Consider the following 17,786-nt stretch of genomic DNA (forward strand, 5'->3'; position numbering starts at 1 on the left):
ACCAGCCAAGGATGAAAGGAGAAAAGACAACAGGTAAGGCTATCAATGTGGAAGGAATTTTTTAAAGAGATGGTCAACAATTGCTCTTGGGACCAGTCTTAGTGACTTTTTTAATAAGATGTTGCTAAAGGAAGGAAGATGACATTTGTTGAATGAGAATTTGACTTTATACATAAAAACTCATGTTGTTCTTACCTGGTTTACCAAAGAAGTTTACTAGGACTATAGCCCATTCATAAGCCATCTGGAATTTGAGGAAGCATAGTGTTTTAAATGTTTCTCTTCTAAACACACAATTTATACTTGTTTGCACAAAATCATATATATTTTTCTCAGTTTTCACTGGATGAGCAAACCATATATTTGATTATCTTTCCCTCTATGAATGAAACTCAAGAGAGTCCTACTTCTAGACAGCTATTGTTTTGGACCCAACTTCAAGCTGAAACAATCGTTGTGGAAAAAAACGAGCACACTGGGACTGTTAATACATACTGAGTATGTCCTTCAGGACCATTCTTAACTCAATAGCAGATGTGTTGGAAAGCAGGAAATAGAGAGAATCCAATTGACATATATACAAAAGCCCATTTTGCTGTGCTGCAACAGCAACTGTGGCTTACACGCACTGTGTAAGTCAATTTACACTGTTAGTGTAGTGGAAAAGGCCTTAGGCTAAATGAGAACCAGGTCCTTTTCTTCAGGTACTACTGTCTCTTTGTAATAACTGATTGATATCCCTTGCAGCTCTCTTTTGCTGATGAAGTAAGTGTGATCTAGGTGTCAAAGGTCAGGGTCACCAAAAGAGACCCTGGGATGATTTTCTTTCTCTTCTATTGATTACTTGCGTTATATTAAGCATATTATTTATTTTCATCTCACATTTATAATATTTTCCTCCCTCAAAACTCTGAAAAATTTAATCAGTGGTCAGGGACCAATTACATGAAATGACAGCACTCATAGCTGGAGTACTAGATAACAGCTAGCAGTACTGCTGTGAATTGGTGATTTGTAGATCCCCACTACTTTCCCAGCAGTTTTGTGGAAACTGATACTTTCCAAAGAGATCATCCAGTTTCAGCCTTTGCCACTGTTTCAGCTTTGATGTCAACTTCACAGAAGCCATTTGTCATAACTTCAAAGCTAAAACAGTCAAATGGCACAGACAGCCCTGAGCCAACTGAAGGAGGATCTATTGAGCCGCTGTGACTAGATATGTAACACAGGAGGTTGTGCTAAAGGCTTCTACGGCATTGTTCAGGAAATTTGCCATCGCCCTTGCATGCTGGGGAACACGATGTACCTGCTGCACAAGCACAGCAAAAGGGCAATAAATCCAATGCTTTGTGGGATTCCTTGGATTTGATGTGCATGTGTAATGGTTTTACTTTATATAAATAAAATAATGAATTTTGTAATGTCCATAAGGATAAATGATGTCCTAAATCTGAAACTGATTAAGCCATCACTTTCTACACTTCCTTCAAATTCCTTTCTGAGTCACCACAGCTCAATCCTCTTCCAATTGCAAACCTCTTGGGAGCAAAAAGATAAATAAATTTCAGCAAGGCAAGGATGAAACTAACAATCAATGATGATTAAGAAGTTGAGTCCACTTTGTTAGGTCTTGGACTTTTGGTTCAAGTCCTTGGTGCATTCCCAGGAAATCTTAAAACTAAAAAAAAAAAAAAAAAAAAAAAGGTAGATTCAAGGAAATATCTACAATACAGCTTTAAAGTGTCCAGACTGAATTGTGGTTCTTTCACGCCATAAAAAGAAAATGGTCTAAATTTTTTTGAATGACTGCTGACTGACCAGAGGTAGAAGTCTTCAGGATTCTTTTAGTGAAAAACCTGCCACAGACATTGCAGAGAGATTTGCTGATTTGTTGAGGAGACCAAGTAACAGTTTAATGAAGGAATTGTAAACATCATGAATCTGTCTAGACCTAGCAATCAAACCAAGAAATACTACAAAGGGCACAATAACAGTGTTACTAATTTTAAGAAAATACTATTAATCAATAATACACAAAGGATGAGTAAATTTGCATTCAAGCAGTAGTATTAGTGCGCTGAAGTGTCCTCATTGCAGATTTGTATTCCTAACGGTGCTTTCAAGTCACACTCTGGACATTACACATCTGTCTGCCCACTATAAACTCTTTTTTTTTTTCCTTTTTTTGTTTACTTCACTAATATTTGAAATGCAATCCAAGGCATCTTGCTTATTAAACTGGAGAGATTTCAAATTTGCTTTTGTACAATCGGAGCTAATTGTCTGAGACAATTTACATCCATCAGCACAGTATTTATGGCTTTCAGACTCAGTGTAAAATGAATAAATAAGAGAGCTGAAATCATTATTCTCCTTTATTACTGGAGATGTGCTGGCTAATCTGAGAGTAATTTGAATGCTAGAGACCCATCAAACACTGGACATCTGTCAAGCTCTAGCTTCAGCCACTAGTTCACAATCTGTGCCACTTAGTAGCCTCCTCTCATTCTATCCTGAACATTTCCTAGGCAAAACCAAAAGTTGGAGTTAGTTATTTATCATATGTTGGTTTTTATTTTCTTGTTTGAGTAGTTATTTGGAAAGATTTATAATTTTTTTTTTTTTTTTTTTGTTAAACCTGGTTAAGACATAATTTTCATGCTGTTGGAGAGTGATGGTTTGGTAAATTTTTATGAGAATTCTAAGATTTCATTGTTATTTTAGTGTCATTATCAGGTAGAACTCAGAGAAAAAAAAGACCATCTGTCAGTTGCCACTGTTTCCTTCACCTTCACACAGGTTGTACCTGCTGTATACAGAGCCACAGAACTGTGAAAGTGAAACGACAAATGTAAAATTGAGGAGGAAAAAAAAAAAAAAAAAAAAGGATACAGGTCTAGGAAGGAGATCCTAAAAAATATCTGTGGGAGACAGATAGACTTAGCAACAGAGGAAGCAACATTTGAGAGATATGGGGAATATAGAGTTTCCAAATATCCTGGCAAGAGAGAGAAAGAAACCAGAGTGACAATGTTTACAAGTAAGAATTTGGAACTGCTTGGAGAAAAGTAGGGGAAAAAAGAGGAGACATGAAAAAAGGGAACTATAATTGGGAATGGAAAAGGAAACATATAGAGAAAATGAGGTAGCCAGGACTGGGACCTCATAAGAAAGGAAGTGGAAGAAAACAGGCTGCAAATCCATACCAAAGATGCAGAAACATTCAAGTAGGGAGAAAAATATTATGTTACATGAAACAGAATTTTGATTTTTCATTCAGAAGAAGATAAACTTGGCATTATACTCAAGGAAAACTGAAAAAACACAGCTGCAGATGTTACAATTACTTTTGTAATGCTTAGTTTGTATCTGAATTTCTACAGCAGTATATACTATACTCTCCCTATTTCTTCCCCACTTTCTCCAGGACAATAGATGTCTATATATTGGAAGATATCCTAGCAGGAATTGCCACGTGTGCATCCGACACTTTGACATGGTGTTGGGATAAAGCTGCAGAATTTGGATAAGGAGTAGGCAGTCAAGAATCACCTGGCATCAGAGGAAGCTTCCTTCCAGGGCCACAAAAACTACAGAATTCCTCGTGTCTGATACCAGACAGCCTACATAAATCCTCAGATTTTATGCCAAAACTCTGGATATTCTTACACACAGATCACTTATATATTGAGCAACTGAAGTGTGTCTGTGTCTCGTATCATTTAGCAAGGAGACCATATTGTCTTATTATCATCTCATGAGATATGCTAAACAGCAGGTCACAAGGTGTTTTTTTTAATATCACTGACTATTCTGTTTAATTTCATCATGCCCCCTTCTACTAATTCCCATCCAAAATAAACCATCTCATTATTTTTATGCATGTTATCAATTTCTTTGCACAACTTTAATCATTCTTGCTGCCCTTACCTAAATTATCTTTCATTATTCTGTCTGAGAAATGAAAATGAAATGGATATTGTGTTCAGGACTGAACACAGTATTTTGGATGCAGAGCTACCACGAGATATATGTTGTATTATTTACAGCTATCAAGTATTCCTTCTTAAGTAATCAAAATAACCACTTGGAGAATCCATGATGCAAATGTCCATAAGGAATTCTCACTCTCATGGGTTATGAAAGTGCCTTCTGTAGGTTTGTTCATATTAGCAAGCTTTTCCATAAATGTCCAAAGGGCTAAACAAATGTTTCTGCCAAACTTTGAAACACAGGATAATTTTACCACAGTTAATACCATGTGCATCTTTTACTCCTCCCTCTAGCAAAGCTTACCTATGCCCATTAGTCATAAAATTTACAAAATTCAGCAAATTTGTGAAACTAAATTTTCATTAGGAATATGCAAACATGCCTATAAAATGTAAAATAAAATACTAAATTAAGCTGAGCTAGAAACTTTTTTCCTTAAACTTAATCTTATAACATCTAAAATCTAGTTTGCTTTGTCTTCAGTATAGTTTGAATGCAGACTTCTCCCCAAAACTAGAAGATGCTTTACAATGTAATTACTATGTTGATATGGAATCATAAAATTCATATGTTTCCATATCAACATAGTAATTACATTGTAAAGCATCTTCTAGATGATATGGAAACAATTGAATATTATACTGCCTTGTACTTTAGGAACTGTAATTGGGTCTTTTTAAATTAGGATGTGCATTTCAGAGGAGCAATGCGTAGTCTGATGTCTAACATCTTGCTTGGAGGTTCTAGGTCACATTTTGGTGTCATCATTATCTATAGCAATGTATTACGACCCTAATTTTCATAAGTATCTCATGTTTCTCTATACATGTAAACAGTACCAAGAAAGTTTCCTTGTGGTGTTCATCCATGTTCTGTAATATGGAGGTGTTGAGATAGTAGAGCAGTCACTGTATTTGGACTGAAGCCACCCAACATTCTGCCAGACAGTTTGTGAAAATTTCCTGATGAGAGTCTGCATGATGCTACTGTCTTATGGAGGGTAAGAGAAGGCAGCAGTATGACTGCACTATGTGTCATCCAGTTGGCTGCAGCACCAGTGAACTGATATTGAAGTCCCAGGTATATTACACCTACTAGTATAGATGTAGCATGTGCACTGCTTGATGTACTACACAAAGAAATAAACAGTTATTTCCAAAAGAGATCGTTGTGAAAAGGGAAGGAAGCAGTCATATCTCCTTATAAGTGAGATGGACTGACATGCTTTGAAAACCAATTAGATGCATCAAAATAAATTGCTTGATTTTTACAGAGCTAAGCTTACAAGATATATAGCCCTTCTCAAAGCTGATCAGTAAATATCACAAGACAGGAATAGAAATGAAAAAAAAACCTGGATTTTGGATAATCTTGAAAATAAACAGCCTTGTTTTGTTGAAAATTGAGTTGCTTTGATAATACAGCCCCAAATTTCTACAAGAAATCATCAGCTGAATGGGGAACTAAATCCTGTTTCCTGAATCCCACAGATGTACTGCTGACATTTGCAAATACAATCTCTCCTACAGGGTGAAGGGTGTATATGACTCAGATTATCCACTACTAAAATATAATCCATGTATTTTTTAACTTACTATAGTTAATGTGCCATAAGACTTAATTTGCAGTATGTAAAATGCTTTGAGATTTTGAATGATTCAAAAGTGTGACATTGCTTTTTTAACTGCACCTCTTTCATTACAGTCCTTCAGCAGTCAAATTACAATGCAAAATATGCATGAGATTTTTTGTGAACTGTTGTCTTTTGTTTTCAAAAGTAGATAGCTCTATCTTTTGCTGGAAATAAAAATGAACAAAAAAAGGAAGAGCTTAGTAAATCTATTTTGCAGATGATTTTCCACTGAACTCAAGCATTTACACCATTGTAGCTGTGATCAGAATATGACATTAAAATTCATTTTAGCACAGATTGATGCCACTTTGGTGACCTATGCAAAGCATGGAACAGAGATGACTAATAGTAATCTCTGTTTGAGAAATGATGTGTCAGGTACAGTGTGAAGCAAATGATCCTCTGAGGTTGTACATCAATTAGACATGTGCAATAATTGTGCAGGGATAAGGATTTTTGAATGATTTTTAAAATAATCAGGAAGTCTTCAAAACCTGTGCAGTAATAGACTAGATCCTGCAATTCTCAGTGTTCACTGATTCATATCCTCAGGTTATGATCTGACTTTAGCTGATCTGCAGACTAACAGTAGCTGAGGGTCTGGCCTCAAAGCTAATTATGTGCATGGGGTTTTTTCTGCATCAGACACCAGGAATTATGTTTTAGGTAGTGGTCAGGAGCAGCTGTTTAGGGAAAGAGTATAAAATCAAGATAAATGTAGTTTCCTTCTACCTTCTGGCAAATAGTGTTGCATCTGAAAATAGACGCTGCAATGATTCTGCTAGGTGCTAAGCAAAGGAAAGAGATATCTCTGGCTGGATGTACCATATAATGAAACTCTATAATGTTGTTAGTATTTAGCTGTGCCAATTAGTCCCAGGTTCTGGTCCTCCACTTGTCCACATCACATAAATTTTAGTTTATTCCTATCTCCAATATTGGAATGAGCAGTTTAGTTCCTTCTAAAACGAATCGCAGATTTTGATTCCTGGAAACCTTTTGCATTAGGCTGATCCCAGTATTGCCCAGTATGGAAAATGCCATACATGTTTTGGCTCCCTTCATCCTACACAGTCCTCTAGAACCATTCCACTCTCAAAAATTTGCAAACATTCAAATGATATAAATCGGAGTATGTCACATGTACTGGTAGTAGACAGTAAAAGTGGAAAGGAAAGTGGTGTCAACAGGGTCTCCACTCCTCTGCATTTGCATCTAATGTAGGAATATGTCTCAGCTATATTTCTAAATACATTTAGAGAAGGAATATTTCAAATCAAGATTACATCTAGTGAAATACCAAGAGGCTACCTTAATACTGGATTCTTTGGTTACTTGGGTTAGGCAGATGTCTTTTCATTATCCTTTATTGCATAGACTGGTCTTTTGGTGATAACTAAAGCTGGGGATTAAGGCTCTGGTGTCTACTGATTTGAAAGCAAATCTATAGCAGGATTTTGTGAGGTTCAAGGAGTTAGAGGGAGCTGGTGCTAAAAATTCATTAGATTCTCTTTTTGTATAAAGATTAGTCCTTATAATAAAAGTTTCCAGGTTGGAGTAGAGTTTGGGAATACAACATCTAATTAATCTAATTCATTACTGGGTTCCCCAAGGCCCACTAGCTAGAAAGAGGTATTCAGAATTTCTAAACCCTTCTGTTTTCCTGTAATCTACTGTTAACTTTTACAGGCCCTGGAGAAAGAGAGTGGGTTACTGATGATGGGGATCAAAGTTGTTTTATTTTTCTTTTCTTTTTTTTTTAAATTTTATTTTATTTTTGGTGTAGTTACCAATCCATGTGGCATCATAATTATTGGTTTAGATTTGGGATAAATGCTAGGTAAGAGCCAATCACTCTGCTACAATTAACTTTAGAGCTAGGACTGAGATTTCATGTAGAATTTGGGAATATAAAGATTCAAAAGTTCAATTCATTACTCCAGTGTTAGAAGTTAGGAAGAGGGAATTCTGTCTGCAGAAGACAGTATCATGTGTTTCATTCACTGCAGGCTGTAAGTAGAGGCTGGAGTAGAGTGTGAGTTTGGAGAGGGACTTGGGAATAAACCTTCAAAATTCTATTTTATTAACAGTCACTGAAGGGCCCACAGAATTAGGGAAAGGTCCAATGAGTCATGTTCTCTTTTAAGGTACAATTGGTCCTTCAATAATTAAAGTTAAGTATAATTAAGGTTAGAATTCAGGGGTGTTGTTAAGGTTAGAATTTGAGAATGCACACATTCAGAGCTGTGATTACTTCTGGATTCAAAAGTGCCTGCAGGGCTAGGAAGAGGGCATGGTGTTAATAGGATCGAAATAATAGGATCTCATTTAGCTCAGGGATTTATTTCCTGGCTCTAATTACCATTATAGTAAGGATAGGGTTAGGAATAAAAAGGGCTTGAAAAATCTGTATTTTCCAGTTTACTAGTGAGACTTGCAAGGACTGCAGAGTCATGCAGAAAGTTGGTCTCTTCATAGACAATGTTTACAAGAACTGTGAGAGTGGTTAAGGGTCTTATGGTTACAGCTTGATTATCTAATTCATTTGGGAGATTCTATTTTAGTGTATACTGTAGAGTTCAAGCTGTTTTTATCAGACCTACCCTCTTCTTCATGGGCCTTCCCACTCACAGGATGTGACGGCTCTGCACAAGCTTGCAGGGTTTGGGAATTATAAGCTTCATTGGTCTGCTTAATCAACATACCTGCTAGAATTTGCAGAATGAAAACCAGGGTTAGTATTCGTAAGCACCATGGCCTCATTTTTCTTTAAGATCATGGATAGATACCTTCACCATGGACTTAGGTTTAAGGTGAGAGTAGTACTAGCATTCAGTCTGGGTGCTCACAGTGGTGGAGAAAGCACATTGAGAAAGATGATGGTGGCAGTTCTTTTACAGCCCTAGTACTCTCAGTGACCATCATCAGGGCTCATTCTGGTGGTGAAAGTACTGGTGACGATGGTGGTCTCCTTTTCAGGTTGGACAGGAGTGCTGGCACAGGTGATATCCGTAGTTGAGGGTAAGGGGTAGAAGAGCAGTATGCAGGTAAAAGTGATGATGTAGGGGTAGAACCCCAGAGTCCCCTGCTGCTGTCCCACATCACAAGAGGTAAACCTGGTACTCCTTCCTCTCCTCACTCTGTTCCCATCATGGAAGTGTGCTCTTCAGTGCAGGGTTGGAGTCAAGGTCCATGAGAGCTGAGGGCAATAGCATGTTTTGCAGAGGCCAGTAAGATGCGAAGCGGGCTGATCCTGAAGTCTGCCATTTTCTTCTCATGTGATGGACCAGCCAGTGCCTTGGAGATAGGGATAAGGGCATGGGTTGGGTATGGGTAGTTGATTGCCGGGTGTATTGGGTAACGTGCTAGCCTGATAAGAAGGAATCTGACTCGTTACAGCCACATCTCCTCTTGAATGTGATGTGGAGGATCCCTCTGAGTGCATAAGACTAAGAGGTAGATTTGGATCAGGGTTTCTAAAGCTGTCTTTCCTGAGACCAGATTTGCTGATGTTTGGGATGGTTCTGAGAGTGATTTAGAGGTTAGTAATCCTCATTTCACCTCTTAAGGGTAGACAGCAGGTCACTATGTTTCTTCAGAAGATCCTGACCATCTTTGATTAGCATTAGGATTCTGTTCCATAACTTTAAATCATACAAGCTATTGTAGTCTCTTCAGACACTCTGAAATAAGAAGCAGGTGATGACCAGGGTGGTACTGTTCTGGTTGCTTGCATAAAGCTTAGCTGTGAAGTTAGGAAGAGGTGAAGGTTCCAGGGAAATCTAGATTTTTGCAGTTTTAAGAAAACTGTGTTTGAGTCATAAAATGGAATATATTGTCTATGGTCTCAATCACCCCAGGTACCGAGCCAAGCATTTGTTTCAGATTGTATTACAGGCATCTGTCACTTCAAAAGACCAGTGTTTTTTTCTTGAAACTCAGAGAGTACTTACAGGGATTTAGAAGACCAGGATCTGTGAAGCCATTCATCACATCTTCTCTTAGGATTGGTTGACATGCTCTAAGGTTCGAAGGCACAATTGCTGTTTATGTTGTGAGTGGGCAATAAAAAGATATAGAAGCGCAGTGTATCGGTATATTTTTGTAAAGGATTTTGAGGTAGGAAAAGGACTGATCTTGAAGACTGCCATTATATCATCTTTCAGGTGATGGTCCCATCAGGTCTGTGTTATAAGTTTTAAACACAAAGGAGACCTAATTAAGGTCAGGACTAGGAAATGTAATCCTTTAGGGAACTGGTTCTGAGGGTGTGCTGGACTCAGGAGACGTATCATGTTACACACCATCAAGGCCACACCTGAGCAAGTTCTGGCAGATGGAACCTTCAGGAGGTTTAAGAATATGGTGAGGATTCAGCTCAGAGTTTGAGGTTTTGTACCATGATTCAGTGGGTCTTAAGACTGAGTCAGAAGCTCTGTGTCCATCAATACTCTGAAGACATTTTCTATAAAGAGCTAGTTCAAGTAAGTGGGGATAAAGTGGCCAAAGCTAGATGAAAGACACAATTTAATAGAAAAATATGCTTGATATTTAGAAAATGTGTCAAAACATCTTACTAGATGCCTCATATGTCATAAGCCCATAATTAAAATTTTACTGGTTACAAAAAAAAATAATTAAGGAACAGCTACAAAACTAAGAAAACTGTAATTGTTGATAGGAGAAAGTAATGCAATTCGGCTGATAAATTTATAGCACATGAGAAAATACATATCACCAGCAGAGTGAAAAATAATAACTTCAAACAACTCCTTACTATAATAATAAAAATGGACTCTTTAATAGGTTAAGAGATGGCAGAATTTCTAACTCTAACAATGCAGGAAAGTTCTCTAGGGAACAGATATTATGGACATATCAAATTAAATACCTTTTATGTCAGTAGAAATTTAATAGGAATATAGCATTTACTGAATGGAGTAGAAATTAACAGGGTGAAACTATAAACAAGGTGTCATTACTGAGCTCTTGCATTAATAATTGGGTTCCATTGGTAGTGTTATGCTATATTTAATGGCTTGGAAGAAAACATGAAAGTTATCTAGTATTTCAGATGATGCAATGATTGAGGACAGGTGACCAGTTCAGCATAATCTGAATCGCTTGGAGATCTGGCAACAAGCATGGTGGTATACCTAAACACAAATTTGTGCAGATAAAAATAGAAAGGGTAGGCTATGCTTGGAAGGACTGGGGGTCTCTCTCTGCAAAACTAGAGATTCCAAAAGCACTTTGGGGACCATGGTAAAAATGTAAGCAAATATGTGCACTTGATGCAGCAGGGCTAATGCCAATGTTACAGCAGAATCTAAAGAGGAAAATGTCTTATTTCCATGCTTGTCACACTTTCAACAATTTCTTGCATAATGTATTAGCTCCCATGTTATCATCATTATATTTTATTTTATAAACTTATTCAGTTATATATATACTCATTTTGAACAGACAAGTTCATCTTTTGCAGGGAGATTCTGTGGTACAATGTGTTTCTTTCCATCTCTGCTCTCATCGACTGTTTAGATAATTTCAGTGATAGGACTGTATTTTTCCCTTTCTGGTTAGAGAAGTCAAGCTAATGGGAAAATAAAACCCACAATGTTTCCAAAAAAGGTCATTTGTCTTCACTGTTTATAGTTCACAATAAATACTGACTGCAACTATTGAGAGGATAAAATATTATCTTTCCTTATTTCGTGGAAATAATAATTGCTCTAACATGCTGGAACTGAGATATTTACTTTCAGGAGTAAAAATAATGATAATATCACTTTTTTGTATTATACTCAAATCATATTCCTGCACATAAGCTTCATTTTTCTTATAATTAACTGTCTTGAAGTATTTAAAATGTATCAAGAAGGTAGCTGGAATAACAGTTTTACTGGGAGAAATGTTTCTTCAAAAGGTTCCCCACCAAGTAAGTTGCCATCTCAGGCTCTTGCAGCTCTGCATAACATAGTAACATTAAGGTGCAGTGAATGAATATTGAACTTTCTACAGCATTCCTTAAACAAAATGTATAGTGGATGAAATTTTTTAAACAAGATTTAACAGATCCCATTCAGTTTTAAACTGCAATTTCCTTTGTACTGGATGTGTTGAATTTGTAGGACAGCTTATTGCAGACAATCACGATGACTTTCATTGAAAAGAAGAGCAGTCAGTACCTGGCAGAACAGGTTCAGGGAGCAGTGCAAAACATTTTCATATGTATGACTCACTCACCCAAGAAAATAAGAGTAACCTGAGGGTATGCTGACTGCAAGGAATTTTGACACTGCTGTATCCATGCCATGACAGAGGTGAAACTCTCCAGCTCAGCACCAGAACAGGAAAAAGGAAACAGAAGTTACAAGGTTGGCAGGATCAGTGAAACTAGTGGCACTCGAATTAAAGGGAAGACAGCTCTTACTTTTAATAAAAAGACAGAAGCTAGACAGGTGAATCATTTCAGGCACAGAAGGTCCTTTTCTATAACTTGTCCATTTCTATCTCTGAAAGTGAGCAGATTTCTCCGAGATTCTTCTCTGACCAGAAGAAGCACTAACCCCTGTGTTCCCTGTCTTTGACATGAAGACAAAATCCACTATTTAAAAAAAGTTTATGTCTTACTATTCAAAAGGCAATATTTGTAGCACTAACAGTAGCAAGCAAAATGAAAAGCTTTCATGTAAGATTTTCATCCAATTTTGTATAATGTGAAAATCCAAACAGGCAACAGTTTTTGGATGAAAAAGGAACAAATAGTCACACAGAAGATCATTCCACTTTTGGAGATGCAGGCTTTTGGCCCTATTTATTCAAATCTTGGATCCTAGATTTAATTAAAATCTGAAGAATTATGATGTGATTGACTTATATATTTGATTTTACCCATTAGGTTTTGACAGAATAGTGAGATGCGAATAGAAAGCACAAATATAGTATTCCAATTATACAGGAGTGATTGTTCCTCTTCTTTTCCTTGTCTTTGCACAGCATCAAACCCAGAAATATCTATTATTTTGCCTGTGCTAGGGACTCCGCAGAAGATACTGACAGTTTGATCCTTTGACATTTAAATGAATAAGGCAAAAGCAGACTACCGTTATTTTTGCTCTGGCTTTAGACTTGACAATAAGAGATCAAAGAAGTTATAGAAGTGTGAAATGAAGGAGGTGGAGGGGGAAAAAAGAAAGGAAAGTCATGATATTGAATATTCAGTCATCAGGCATGATTAATACAAGTGATTTAAGGGCAAAATCTACAAAATAATAAAGCTTTGACTGTTTTTCTGATATGGCTGTTATTAAACATGAATCAATAATTGAAAATACGCTTAGATCAGTCAAAACTTTGCAAGTAATAATAGAGTGTAAGGTTGATTACGACAAGACATTTAGACTGAATAAGACTTTCTTTTTGGCTAGTCATAAAGAGATCAAAAGCACAAGCCTAGAAGGACTGATAGCTAAATGTTAATATTACACTCAATTTATTTGTAGCAAGGTCAACATTATTTTAAAGTTCTTTATTAGTGATATGATTTATCCAGAGCAGTACAAAAACATTTATGTGGAGAAGTGAAAGGGTGGCAAGTAGCCTAGCTGTGCTTTAATCAAAACGAAAGAAGGCTGAGCAGGGAATGCATCTGGAATGTACCAAAGGAAACCAGGAAGACCATGACAGACCACATCAAGCCGCCTGCAGAGAAAAAGACCAGTTTCCAAAAAAATAACCCCAAATCCAAACACATAATTCAATCAACTATTGTTTTGAAGGTTAACTATTGTTTTGAAGGTTCCTCACCTTACTCTCCCACAAGGTTATTTCATTCTAAGGATGAAATTTTCCTGAAGCTAAATGATTTTGTAACTGACTTTGGTCTGATTTGCCTTCTAATTTTCATATGGAAATAACAGCTTCATCATTCTAGTATATAAATACTGTTTATAAGCAGAATTATTCTGTTGTAATGAATCCTACCAGTTATGAACACAAAACCCATCATTCTCACCCCCAATATTCTGATAACTGAAACATTTTGAACTACAGTTTGCATTGCCTAAGTGACTCCATAGAGAATGGAGGAGGGAGCTGTATATTAAGGTGAAAATCCTGTTATATCTTTACTGTGTGGGTTTTTTTTATAAAAAAGCTTCTATTTTTGTGGCATGCTCCAGATATACTGGATGAGTGCCCAAATAACTGGAAAAAAATTACTCATTAAGGATTTCCACAAAACTGTACCTTTTTCAGCAAAAAATAAATTATTACATTGTTAGGAAGGTGAAAGGAAGGAGGCAAAGTAAAAGAAATGAAATAGGGTGGACATGCTGGATCCTGTTAACTCCTGAGTGCTGTCACCAAGGAGCTGTACAGCACATGTAAATTCAGTTTGGTTTAACATGTTCTATATGTGTGTGTAGTGGAGCAAATTAGGTTCAGCTGATCTTCAGCTTGGGTCACTATTTGCCCCACTGTAAATGACATCAAATGTTCCTGAGTGAGACAGTAGCACTTAAACTTACAAAGCAGCCACCTAAATGATCACACAAGATGAATGATGGCTGGGCAGGTTTGAGAGAGGTGGAAACCTATCGGGAGAGCACAAAAGACAGCAGAACAGAGGGAAAGAATAGTCAATAAGCAACCCTGGAAGACTTCAGAATGACTGACAGCTCTGAGTCTGTGAAGGGGACAGGACAAGATGACAACAAAGGCAGATATGAACTTCACTGGATAGGCAAAAAGTGGGAACAGTACACTGTGGCCAGAATAGTTCAGTTTTGGGGCATCTAGCAGGAAACACTGCCATTTGGATGTTACCCGTATTTGGGAATGATGCTCTCTGATTTACAAAATTCAATTTTTCTTGTTTCTGACTACTAAGACTATTATATTTGTATTAATCAGTTAAAACAATTATAAGGTGTATAGTATTTGAAAAAAAATTAGATGCTGAACTAATTTTGTATATCCACTTTTTAGAAAACACCAATTTTAAAGTTTTAAAGTGATACAGATTTTCTAAGACTTCAGGGAGATTGCAATAGCAAAGGAGGAACATTAATATTTTTTCTAATTTTATTATAAATTAAAGCCTAAACAGAAATATAAAGAAAATATCTTTTTTTTAAATTCAATGCTGAAAATAGATAGGCCTTCAGTATACACTCAGTCATACAAACGTCTTACATTCTTACAAAGAGTTTTTAATTTTATTATTGTTATTACTACAGGTACTGAGGTGGGGTTTTTTGTTTCTTTGGGTGCTGGTTTTTTTTTGCTTTATGGCTGCTTTCAGAAAGGATATCAATCTATTTTGTCTGTCATGTTTCTTATTTGAGAGAAGACTCTAAATCACTCTAAACCAGTACTACTTTTTTGTTTGTTTTTTAAAAAAGACATACATTTATGTCTGGTTAACTTTCATGGGATCAAACAGTAGCATCAAACTTCAATTCTCTTCTATGGGCACATCAGGATCTCTGTCTACTGCTGCAAAATGAAGCTGTTCACAATTAGAAGTAGTCAGCCAATATAGATAAAAGGATTTCTGGGTGACCCAATCCATTAAACAATTTCTAGCTATACTTCTCACTGCCACCCAGGGCAGTGAGAATTCTACATGCAGTGACAAGTTGTCATGTTAGTGGATAATATATTCAAGTTCCTTGTACATGGACAAAAGAATAAATAATTGCTTTTAAGATTTTCACTAAAACTAACAAAATGTTTAAGCTCCAAAAGTTTGATTTTTTTATTTTTATGTACACAAATTCTGCTTTATAAAACATCTGCGTCTATGTCATTGGTTGGATATAAATGCTGGTGAATGTGTGTTCTTGAGAGAAATATTTCTACACAAATATTTGTTTATAACATAACCTGCAGAACTTTTGCCTGAAAAAGTGTTTGGAGAGCTAAGTACTTCAGCCTATTCATGGCTTGCACATTAAAAGACAAAATTTTTTGAGCTTCAGAATTAACTCAAAATTTGATCTCTGCGTATAAGGCAAAAGTTGTTGGAAAGGATTTCATTTCAGGATACAAAAGAATGAAAACCAGAGGTTTGGGCACAAAGAGCTTTGTAAGAACATTTGCACACTTTTAAAATTCCTTTTTCCCCTTGAAATGAAATCCTCCAGTTTTCATGTTTTATAAAAGTTATTTAGATAGATAATTATAAATTCTTCACAGACTTTGTTCCTAAGAAGGCCACTGTTCAGCAAAAAATGTTTTCAACAGAAGAGTTTTGTCTATCATGTTGTCAAAAGACAGAAAACCACCATGATTTTCCTTGGGATAGACTAAGTATTTGTCTAATTTGATATTTACTTTCTCTACTGACAATGTCATCCTTGGCATAACCACTCATAGGAGCCTTTAATACAGCAGCACAAGCATCATTCTCTGGCTGTGGTTTCCTCTAGCCAGTACTGCACAGTGTCCCATTTCCACTGTTAGATGATCTGTTTTTTCTAAGCTGATGGGTAGGAGTGTTGTATTCCTCTGAACCTCATTCATACCTGGGACAGACTCCTAAGAGCAGAGGGTTTGTGACGTTTCAGTACAGTAACAAAAAAAGAAGGCATTTTTGACCTTTTTGCATATGTGATAACATATGAAAAATAGGCCTCTAGTTCAGAAACAGTGTAAGAGTTTCTGGGTTAGTAACACTGCTGTGCATGTATATTGGTGTATTAGTGTGCTGCATGGAGAAAAGCTTAGTAATGTGATATTATTGACCACCACACCACATTCAAGTTAATTTTTCTTTTAGCTGTAGAGCTGGAACTGTTTGTTCTGGGGCCTGTATGATTAGTATCTCCATCAAAATACTTATATAAAACAGAAAATAGGCTGATTTCTACAATATTTGCTAATAATTTGCCAATCTTTCACACAGATTGCTGAAAAGCTGAGTAATTAAAAATAAATCCATGGTTATGCAATTCATGGTCAGACAGGGGAAAAAGAAATGGTAAATGTAAAAGAATAAAAAGAACCCATGGTTTGTGTATGTATGCTTTTAATATATATGTGTGTAAATGCACACTAATGTGAACTGCTGGATAATGCTGCAACTGTTCTAAGTTCATTAAGACTGAGCAATAACAGCCTTCCTTGAGTAAAGGTACAGAGACAAACACAAACTTTTGGTGAGCAGTGAGGTCCAGCTGCGTGTCCTTCCATCAGTTGTGAAAGTGAGAACGGATTTGTGGCACAGAGCAGTATCAAGGGAGAACCTGCAGCAGGGCTGTGACTGAAGCTGTCTACTTGTTTTCAGTGCCTGGGGGAGATTTGAAAGCTGCTTCTCCTGTGATGAGAAAGGGTGAGTTACTAATGCTGTGTCAAGGGAGCCAGGGCTAACCAGAAGGTGCAGCTTTGTCAGTGAGTCCAGGAATGTTTTTCCTGGCAGATTGGTGCTTTCAGAACAGCAAAATCTGAACTTTTTTGTCTGCATTGCAGGGATGTTCTGACTGACCACTGTGTCCAAGACCCTGTCACACGCAAAGTCCTCTGTGCCCCCAAATCGTTTATAAATAGACAAGTGAATTACCTATAGTCTATCTTTGGAAGTTATCCCGGGGAACACGTGCAATATTTCTCCCAGATGGATCTTTTCTCTTGCAAGAAGGCAAGGAGTCGGTGCTGTGCTGGTTCAACATGTGGAGCTGGGTAGCCCATAATTGACGGGTAAAAAAGAAGGATACAGAATTCATTAGACAGCTTGCTTCTGCTTTGCTTCCTAATTTGTCAGGTGATAAAAGCACCTAGGATGATAGTTCAAGTAAGACCATGGATAACAGTGATTCCAAGTCTTAAAAGGATTAAATGAGCTATGCTCTACTAAAACAAAATGGGGTAGCCTCTGCCAACAGCTATACTCTTGCAGTTGCTTGGAAGCCAGGAGGACTGTGTGATATTACTGCCACCAAATTTAACCCATTGAATATAAATCACACAGGAAGTTTCAGATAATGGCTAAATATCTCAGACACATTAAATCCATAAAGCCCCACAGGAGCCAAGAGATGTGAGCAGTTTTATACCCCATAAGAGTGCTGGCAGCAACGTTTCAAAGGAAGGAAAGAATGATGCCTGAACTTGGAAAAGGCTGGGATAACACCCTCAATGGAGATGTGTGAAGGTT

This window comes from Athene noctua, chromosome 1 (genome assembly GCF_965140245.1).
Source record: "Athene noctua chromosome 1, bAthNoc1.hap1.1, whole genome shotgun sequence".
Lineage (NCBI taxonomy): Eukaryota > Metazoa > Chordata > Aves > Strigiformes > Strigidae > Athene > Athene noctua.